General features: G+C 37.5%; 1 long non-coding RNA gene across 1 annotated transcript; it reads left to right on the top strand.

Annotated features, from left to right (window-relative positions):
* The first annotated feature begins 2,948 nt into the window (after nucleotides 1-2,948).
* Nucleotides 2,949-4,599, top strand: LOC133828940 (uncharacterized). The gene is made up of 5 exons (XR_009891404.1): nucleotides 2,949-3,596; nucleotides 3,679-3,849; nucleotides 3,927-4,031; nucleotides 4,124-4,293; nucleotides 4,373-4,599. It is a non-coding gene; the product is annotated as an uncharacterized LOC133828940 (long non-coding RNA).
* The last annotated feature ends 6,117 nt before the right edge of the window (nucleotides 4,600-10,716 follow it).

Raw genomic sequence — 10,716 nt, forward strand, 5'->3', positions numbered from 1 at the left:
AATCAAATTATTTTATAAAATAAAATGATGTTTTGAGAAATTTAATCAACCTAGAAATTTTAAGAAAAATAAAGCATGTTATACGTCTATTAATTTTAAAACAATAAAAGTAAGAAATGTAGAATTATCGTTTTTAAAACGTCACAATTACGTAATGTTCCCACATATGCATGTTACATGCAAATCCTCTTTTACGTCCAAAATTATGTTTATTATTCAACGATGTGGTTTTTATAGAAAGATCATGCATGTAAAATACGTAAAATGAGCATTATTCTTTTATGGCTTTATGTGTAGTTAAGAATAATTGCATGTGTGTAACTCTTATTATGTGTGCATGGCCCATGCACACATGAGTTGTATGGATGGGCAAAATAGTAATTTTATGAACCTAAAAAATGTTGTTTTGGTTATGGTATAGGCTCGTTCAGAGGTTGTGAAAATTTCTTAGCTCGGACCTGAGGTAAGGAAGTTAGATATATTCTATGATTTTATGCTATGAATGGTAAGATTGTTGTATGAATGAATTGTTATGAATTATGAATGCCATAATGTGATGATATGTTGGCTTGTATGAATATGATATGTTTATGGATGTTAGCGTGATGAACGCGACACATCAAACGAGTTACTATAGATATAAAGACGTAACTCCTAGGGCGGACGCACCGAGGTTATTCAAGGACCAGAGACTCTTGTTTACCTCATAGGGTGACATGGACAACTAGCGAGCCATGCTCATCATGTATGCTGTATGAATATGATAAGGGTGACATGGACAACTAGCGAGCCATGCTCATCATGTATGTTGTATGAATATGATTAGGGTGACATGGACAACTAGCGGGCCATGCTCATCATGTATGCTGTATGAATGTGATATGATGATATGTTACGATTACATTATGATATGTTACGAAAATGTTATGATATGCCATGATGTTTTAGATGAACGTAAGTGTTTGTATTTGTTGTATCCTTACTTGCTTATTGTTTGTACTTCCTTACTGGACTTTTAGCTCACCCCCTTACTTTCCTTCCAGGTAGCAAATAGGATTTCTTTATGGCACGCGTGGTCACGTGAGGAGTTCTATCATCGTGGGGTGTATGGCGTGGGGTAATCCTATGGACGAAAAAATGATCATCTTAGAACGCCATTTAAATTATGTTTTGTTTTAAGAGACTTTCCTAATTATCAGTGGGACTCAGTTATTTAACTTTTGTTTCTTTTGAACTTTGCATAAAAATTTATGTTTTCTTTTAAAACTAATGGCGCCAACTTGCATGGTTTTAAGCAAGTCCCCACTGAGACTTTGATAATGAGTGGTATTCTTTTATAAACTATGTTATGCGAATGTTTTATAAGTATTAGTTTACGGCGTGCTTTACAAAATGGTATCAGAGGCAGGTCGTCCATGTTTCCAAGGACCCCCCCCCCCCCATACACGCTAAAGATGGGAAAATCTCACTTCACCGCATCGTAAGTATTTGCTTAAGTGTTATTACTTGCTTCTATTTTATTTAATTTTTCTATAGTTAACTGCAGTAGTAAATATGCCTCCTGTGTTAAGAACGACAAAGAAACAATTGATTAAGGAGATCCGCGCGATTCCAAAGGTCGAGCTTGACGAAGACCATTACGATTGGCAGATAGCGGTCTTAAAGACGACAAAGGAGGTATGTAATCGTATCCAAGGAATAATGAATCAGTGGGGAGCCTTGCTTTGGCCCATAGAGCAATTCTGGGTGATGAGTGAGGTGTTGTCGATGTATTCGGAGGCTCTTCTACAGTGGAATCGATCATGGAATGATGTTGTGCCTAAAGACCTGGAGTTTAGAACCATGGAGTTTACGATTTGTGATTTTCTGGAAGATGCCTTTCAGGATTTGTGTATTGGAAGCGTAGTATAGTAACATCAACAAGTATGAAATAATTTTTCTTGCAATTTTATGTGTCTTGTCTATTGCTTTGTGAAGTTATTGTGTGTGTCTTGCACAATGCTATAAGAAAACCAAACTTTTGCTCCTGCTGCAAACTACTACAAGAGGCCTATTTATATGTACATTATCGCAAATGATACTTATTGCATGTGATAGAGAGTATTTGCAAGAATTATGAAATTACATTTTGTTTCATGTTTTTCGTAGTAAAATATGAAACTTTGTAAAGTTAACTAGTAATAACTTCTATATGCATATTCATCCCTTATGTATCTGCCGGCTGGAGTTGTCTTATAAACCATATCATAATTGTCCATATCTGATCTGTTACATTATTCTAAGCTAGTGAATTTCTTTTCATGGTTTGCTTGAACCCAGCTTGCAGGTCTTAAGACTTGATGGAAATTCATTGAGAAGGTATGCTACATTTTCCTTTTATATCTTCAAGCTTCTGTGAGAAGCATGTTCTTAATCCTGTTGATGTTAGTTGAAAAATTTCTTAGCATTGTCTTTAAGTGACTTCATTTTTTATTGATTCACTTGTGCATGTCTGTATGAGTTATTTTTGCCAAATCTCAAACCTGTATACGGGGCTTGGTCTACAAACTTTGAGGTAACTGCATATTGCAAAATGAGTCCTTGTATATTGATAGGGAGGTCCAAGAAAATAAGAATAATAACTGTGGAGATAGAGAATTAGAAGTCCAGCCCTACATTATTCACTTTGCTGGGAAAATCGTAAGGAAGCAAAACCAGCAATCTTATTAAAACATTTATAACTATATATATATATCATGTGTGAAGACTTTAATGGTTTTGACTTGGTAGCGTATAAATTTCTTGAAGACGATTAACAGAAAATTGCTATTAATGTATATGGTTTAGATTATGATTTTAATTATATTACTTAGCATGATTATTAAACAATAAAGATTTGATAGAAGATATAATTTTTTGTGTAATTTTTGCATGTGGGGTGAGACTGCCATGATTCAGTTTTCATTATTATATTGATCTATTTTGTAGCATCCAAAGGAAAATCTTAGATAGAGGAACCAAGGCTGTCTTAAAATATTTGAAGGACAAAATTACAGATCTCTAGTTTAGTTGCAATTCTATCCGGACATCTCTCACTTTTTTATTTGCCAGAATTCTTAATTTGAAGACCACGTGGTTCTTTACATGGTTGGAGTGAGCGTGACATTTGTGACCTTAAAAATTAATTTATGATTGTTTTTGTCATTTTAAATATCCCAATGTTTGACCATGGGATTGTATTTGCTGTTACTGATAATAATTTATTTTCTCCACGTAAGCTATGCCTATGTGTTTGTAAAATATTATGTGATTGGTTGTGTATTCTATTCTCGTTGTTGTTATTGCAAATTCGCTTGTTTGCAAATTGTACATGCTTTGAAATTACAGACATTGTTTCATTTTATGCTCGTATACAGATTACACAGTAATGCCATCTTAAATTTTCTTTCTTTTTCCTCAGTCTTACCACAAGAACAATGGGAATGTTGTAAATTTTCCAGTAAAACGCTTATATATATTATGGGCGGACAATATACCTTATATATCTCACATGAGGATATAGTACACTTTGGACTTGTGGAAGAAATCGACGCGTCTTGCATTTCATTCTATATCAGGTAAATTTTAAATTAATAAACATTATATAAATTAGTTTATTTTTAAGTATAAATATAACATCATTAACTTTCATGTGTGTAGTATAATATATTCTGAGTTGTCCGATAGAGAGATATCACACTTTTTTGGTTTCATTGAGCCATTGTGGTCATCGAGAATTAGGGCAAATATGGATAATCGGGCTGAAATTATCTCAGAGTGTATCAATAACACAGTGATGGGTCAACCTTGATTAAGGACATACCATTTCTTGTAAGTAAAATTTCATTTAATATTAATTTTACTTGTACCTTATGATGTTTATTTTAATAACTTGGTTTTAAATGCAGACGTCACTGGATGTTAGTGTTCATTGATCTAGATGACCATACTTGTTACTATCTTGATTCACTTAGAAAATGTCCTCCAAATGATTTGAAGAACCTTATGAACAGGTAATACATTTGAAACTCATTTTAGAATATAATATGGTTATTTAATATGGAAATAAAAAATTAATATGCTCTTAATATTGATGTATATATAGTGTCTCTTCACACATTAAGTGAAAGACAGGAAGGAATAAAAAAAAATTACAAGTGGAAAATAGTCAATTGCCCTCGTCAAACATCGTCAGTAGAGTGCGGTTTTTATATCATAAGGATGATGAAGGACTATTGCTTAAATGAGACACCCATGCGATGGCTAACTAGTAATGTAAGTGTATTTATAATTATTGAACTACAATTCTATTGAATTTAATTTCTGACTTAGTTTTTTATTTTGTGTTTTGTAGTGTGGTGAGAAGAATACATATACACTTGGTGAAATTAATGAAACTCGAAATGAATGGGTAGCCAAGCTTCTTGAGCGGATGAGTCATAGCTAGAGTAACTTTTGAAATCAAAATTAAAAAATATATTAATTTTTGTTTTTAGTTAGCACTTACATAGTTATTGCAAGTGTATATTTTGATCTTGTAATTTTTAGATTTGGAACATACTGAGTTCTATTGATTTTTTCTGTCTGTTGATTCTGTCTGAACTATGTTGTAATTACACAGGAAATTATGAATGAATATAGTGGTTGAAAATAGAGAAATAAAAAAATTATCATACTCTGCATGGGACGTCGGTCTCCACAAAACTGTCGTCTTATGTATGGCAGGGGACGATGCTTGCACATAAATTGTCATCTCATGTATTGTAGGAGGATGACGCGTGAGTAGGAACTGTCGTCTTATTTACTTCAATGGATGATGCTTGCACAAAAACTGTTGTATCATGTACCACAAGAGACAACATTTGTATAGGAATCATCATCTCATGTACGACAAGTAATGATGCTTTTATTTAAACTGTCGTTTCATGCTTTACATGGCATGACATTGCATGGGACGACGGTATTAGAACCGACATACGAGAGTCCATACGACGGTTTAAAACCATCGTCCCATGTCAATTTTGTAGTAGTGACAACTGGGAATAGTAATTTTAAGAATAGGGTCTGGAGTGAGGTTCAGGATTTGAAGATTAATCCCTAATAAGAGTATGTTGTGTTGTGACTAGATTATCGCAAGGCTGGGGATCAAGATCGTACTTGAGGCCATATTGTCTATCGCACGGAACACAAGGTAAGAAAACTACACCCAGGTTGTGATCGGGGTTTGAACCCCTGTAATTGACTATGACTGTGGTTGTAAATGTGATTATTCAGTTAGGCGTGCATATATATGTTGCATCTAATTGTGTGTTGTGCAATATATATATAAATTTGATTTTATCTATTCTGAAGGTCGGCCTAAGGACGCCGGGGCCAACAGCAAGTGTGCGAAATACAGCCCGGCCTAAGCATGTCGAGGTCAGTTATAAGACTAGAGGATCCGGCCTAAGGGTGCCGGGCTTGAACGTCATATAAATAAACAGAAGTGTCATTTACACTTAACTAACAATATTGATTAGTGATATTGAATTATGTGTTTGGTTGAGCAGGTTATTATTGCAAAAGCTTATTGCTTATGTCTTGTTGTTTACTAAATTTGTAGATTTAATTTGATTGCTTATATACTGTTGTTCATTTGTATTTGTTGAATTGCGTTTTCTTGTTGGGGCTTGGCTCATGGGTGTTATGTGGTGTAGGTAAGGGAAAGGGAGAGCTAGACCATCCATGAGTTGGAGAGCTTCAGGGGCGGTGTGTACATATGCAACCTACTCGACCGCCATAGTTGAGATAGCTTGGGAGGAACTAGGGTTGAACCTGTTTTGCCATTTAGGATGGCTAATTTGTATTTTATCTATCTTTTATCAGTCTGTAAACACTTTTTGGGATCCTGTGTATAAACTTAATATTTTGATGAAAAACAATTACGTCGTTGACCAAAATTTTTAATACCTAACCTTGATTTAGTATTTAATTACACATTTAAGTCCAAACGTCTCGCTTAGTGAGTTAAGCATTATTTTAAATGCACAGTGTAACGGTCATATGTAACCAGGGCATTACAACTTGGTATCAGAGTAGTCTAGGGTTAAGGGTTCCTAAAGACTGGCTGGGCATGTACACTTGCCGCTAAAGATAAGCTCGACTAACGGTTTGGTATCTAATAATGTGACTATGTGTTTAATTTCTTAAAATGAACCTATGTTCCTTATCTGCATTCTAGAATAGAGAGCGTGATGTATATAAATGTATTATGTGGGAGTAAGACTTGATAATTTATGCATGAACGTTATAGACTTGTGTCTTGGTATGCATATTGTATATGGCTATTGTGTTGTTTCGCTCTTCTTGTTGAATAGTTCTAGATGTAATTATCATGCCTGATAGGTTAAGTCATTGATGCAGACAGATTCCAAAGTTATGTATCCAAGGTAGTCAATTGGACCAGGCATGGGTGATATTGAGATTGTGGATGATAGTCGGGGCTAGAACCCTCCATCTGCCCCTGAGAATTGGCAGCAGGTGTTTGCTAGCATGCAAGCAAGAATGCAAAATTAGGAGGAGGAGAATAGGTGGTTGAGACAGCAGGTTCCGTCAGGGAACGCTGCTCCATATGTTTTGGCAGCAATGGCACCAGTTTCGGTTCAACCTGAGGGTGGAAACATATGGGAACTACTGTATAAAAGATTCCAGAAGTATTATCCTCTAGTTTTTTAGGGAGGCCTGGATCTGTTCAGATCTGAAAAGTGGATGGGCACGATTAGCTCTATCCTTAACTATATGGGAGTGGTAGGCAATGATAGAGTGGCTTGTGCCACGTACATGCTGGGGGAGGATTCCCGAACATTATGGGAAGTGGTAACCCAGACTCAAAATATTGTCGTGATGGGTTGGGAGGAATTTAGACAATTGTTCAAGGAAATGTACTATATTGGCACAGTTTGAATTACGAAGACCAATAAGTTTATGAACTTGGTTCAGGGTAGTAAGATAGTGACAGAGAATGTCAAAGAATTTGACGGGTTGGCCAAATTTTCTTTTGATTTGGTACCAAGACTTGGAAGGAACGATTCATTCAAGGATTGAACTCTAGGGAGCCCAGAGAGTTAGGATCACTCCAGTGCATGAGATTTCTACCTACGCTCAGGTGGTAGGAAGGGCCCTTGCTATATAGAAAACAGGAGATGAGATATGGAATGAGAGTGTCATAGAGCAGGAAGCTCAGAAAATGGTACCCCAGTTTGCGAGATCTTGTAGGGGTGGAGGCCCTAGTAACCAGAAAAGGAAGATCCTTGACAATTCTATTACCCCTAGTCCTGACCAGAGGGGTCATAGCACTGAGGGTGGCTGCCAGGGTGGCAATGAGGTCTGGAGAAGTTATCCAGTATGCGACAGGTGCAGGAGATGCCATCTGGGAGAATTTCTAGCAAACACATGTTTTCTATGTGGAATAATTTAGCACATCAAGAAGGAGTACCCAAAATTGAAGATTCAAGAACCAAGGAGTACAGATAGCTCGACCACAGCTCGAGTGTCCATCTCGATGGAATTAGAGCCTGAGGTTGGTTCCTCAAAGGCAGCAGGTCAGAATTCTAGTTCCCAATATTTTATATTGTGTTGAATGAGTCTCGTACTACATACCTCTTAGAAGAGACAGATATGTGGCACATGTTGTATGATTGTTACTGTAATGTCCCAAATTACCTAATAAGGCTTAGGGTCTTGATTAGAGGATAAGGATGGAAATTTATGGAATTATATGCTTATGTGAGTTATATTTGTGTATAATTAGGTGATTATGTGAGTTATATGATAATATTATTAGATATGCATGTTTAGGTGTATTGTATATGCATGTGGGCCTGTTTCTTATTAGAAGGGCAATTTTCGTGATTTAGCCTGTTATGGGCATAGTTGTATATGTATATATATATGTCCATATATGTGAGAGCCCACATTATTATGTGGGTTTATTTGGGTTACTCGGCATGAGATGATCCTAGGGAGCAAATTAACGGGAAAGTCAACGGGACCCAATGCCTGACTCGAGGCGAGTCATGGAGTATTTTGGGTATCTAGCTCAATATTGGGTTATCGGGTGACTAGAATGAGTAATTGAGGATATATTTGGAGTTAGTGAGATTAGGAGGGGAGATTGGGGATTTTAACCATTTTGCCTCGGGGACGTTTTTGGTACCCCGAGCTTCGGGATTAACTTAAGTGACTTAATGTGACAGTCAGTATCTCGTGATCCATAGGGGGAAAGACCCCTAAAGCTGTGCAATCCCACATCGCCTGGGGAAGGTCAAGTGTGATAATTCCAAGACAATGTAGGTATGGGACTACACAATTGAAAATGGCTTAAATGGATTGATGGGTAGTACCTATGCCAACAAGATGCATCTTCTTTTCGGTAGTCCATCACTTGAGAACTCCAAAGTTAAGTGTGTTTGACCTAGAGTAGTCTCATGATGGGTGACCTCCTAGGAAGTTTTCCCATGAAGCATGCGAGTGAGGACAAAGCACGCTGGAAAGACATGTGTTGGTTTGTAGGGCCAGTCGTCATTCCAGGAAGCAACCATAGTGACGTGGGGCATTACACTTAAGCCTTAAGGAAACAAAACACAAACAAAAAAAACACTTTATCAGCTCACTTAACCAACTCTCTCTCTCTCTCTCTCTCTCTCTCCCTCATTCTCTTTCATTTTTCTAAGTGAATTGCTTGAGGAAACCAAGGGATTTTTGGCTGAAAACTTGGGAATTGAAGGCCTGAACTTGAGGCATTGGTTTTGTTGTAGCTAGGGGAAATAAACTACCAGTTAAGGTAAGATTTAGACTTTGTCTTCATTTAATTTCTGTTTAAGTTTGGCTGTTCTTGATCTTTGAGGCTCAAGGTTGTGAATTTGAGTTTTGAGTAGAGTTTTGAGTGTGTTGAGCTGGGGTTTTGTTACTACTATTATGTTGAATCAATTCTGGGGATTAAATTGTGGTTCAAGAATGGATTTGGGGTGGTTTTGATTGATTTTAGTTGAATAAAAAATAGAGAACTCTGGGTTCGTAGGGTCAGGTCGCGACCTTGTTCTTGGGGCTCCGCGACCCAACCGAACCCAGGGCCTTTGGGGGGATTCTATCTGGGAGGCGCGTCGCGACCCTTTAAGGCAGGTCGCGACCCATGTAGTGATTCTAGGAAAGAGTGGGGCCTTTGACTTAGGACGCGCGTCGTAGCCCCTTAGGGCAAGTCGCGGCCCTCCTGGGCTATTTTGGCCACCGTAGGTCTTGAGTGCCAGGAATTTAAACCTAAGGGCTCGGGATCAATTCTACTACCCGGTTTAGTAGAATTCGAGGTCCCAGAGGGTAGCACTCGGTCCGAAAGCCTTTATTTTCTCGTTATTGATGAAATCCTATATTATGGTTGTGATTAAGTTATCGCTAGGGGCTCAGAACTGGGATTGTGCTCGAGGGTCGTTCTTATTTTACTACGCACTTGGACCTGAGGTAAGAAAACTGCACCCAATACGTGATATATGTGAACATGGCTTGGCCCGATTGCTGATTATAACTTTGGTTAGGGCTCAGGCCCCTAAGAATGAATGCGTTTAAGTTATGATTGTTCTTGTTGATTAAACATACATGAATATTCTGTAATCAGCTAAGTATTATATGATTATTCACATGGTTTGCGTAGCTAGGGCTCGGCCCCGTTAGGGAACATGGTTATTACTATGTTTACATTTAATTAATGGTGTTATATGATTAATATGTATGCATACATGTATTGTCTGAAGTATGATTATCTGTATCTGTACTTGAATACCTAATTCATACCTAATTCATGGCTTAGGCCTAAATCAGCAATGCACTATTACATTGGCCAACACTATGGTCATTGAAAAACAAAGCGTTTGGCTAGCACTATGGCTAATTACTCGGAGCTAAGGGTGAGGGCCCCAGGTGACTCTATGGTCGCATAGCTAGGACATAGGGCCCCGAGGTTGACTCTATGATCAACTATTCAGGGCAGTGGCCCAGAATGGTCCAATGACCATTTATTTGTAATTGTATGCATGCACGAGTAGGTTATTACTGGTGGCATGCTAGATAAGTATTTGGAAATCTATATTTTCTGTTCATGCACATGTTTAAGTGTTCTTGCTGAGCCTTGGCTCACGGGTGCTATGTGGTGCAGGTAAGGAAAAAGGAAAGCTTGGCCAACCATGAGTTGGAGAGCTTCGGTGGCGGCGTGTACATATGCGGCTACTCGTCCGCCACAGCCGAGGTGTCTCAGAGGAACTAGAGTTGTATCCCTTATTTTGTCGCTTAGGTTGGTCGGTTGAAACTTTTGATGTATATACACCCTTTAAACAGTTATTTGTAATATTTTTGGATCCTATGTATGTATGAAACTTTTAAATAAAAAGTCAACAATTCCTTTGACAAAGAAATTTAACCCAAACCCTTGACGTTAACCCTAGTTACACGTTTATAACCAAATGACTTGATTAGCAAGTCTGACACTATTTAAAGTACATAGTGTAACAGTCCTGGATTAGGAGGATGTTATAGTTACTTTATGGGGTTTTGAATTTTAGTGTCTGCCAGGGAAAACTGGTAATTTCCAAGAGATGGGTTAGAGTACTATTTGTAGGGAGTTGGCAGTAAAATTAATTAAGCTGGTTATATGAGGATTTTGATATGATCCCG

The sequence above is a fragment of the Humulus lupulus genome, chromosome 4, assembly GCF_963169125.1.
Source record: "Humulus lupulus chromosome 4, drHumLupu1.1, whole genome shotgun sequence".
NCBI classification, from domain to species: Eukaryota; Viridiplantae; Streptophyta; class Magnoliopsida; order Rosales; family Cannabaceae; genus Humulus; species Humulus lupulus.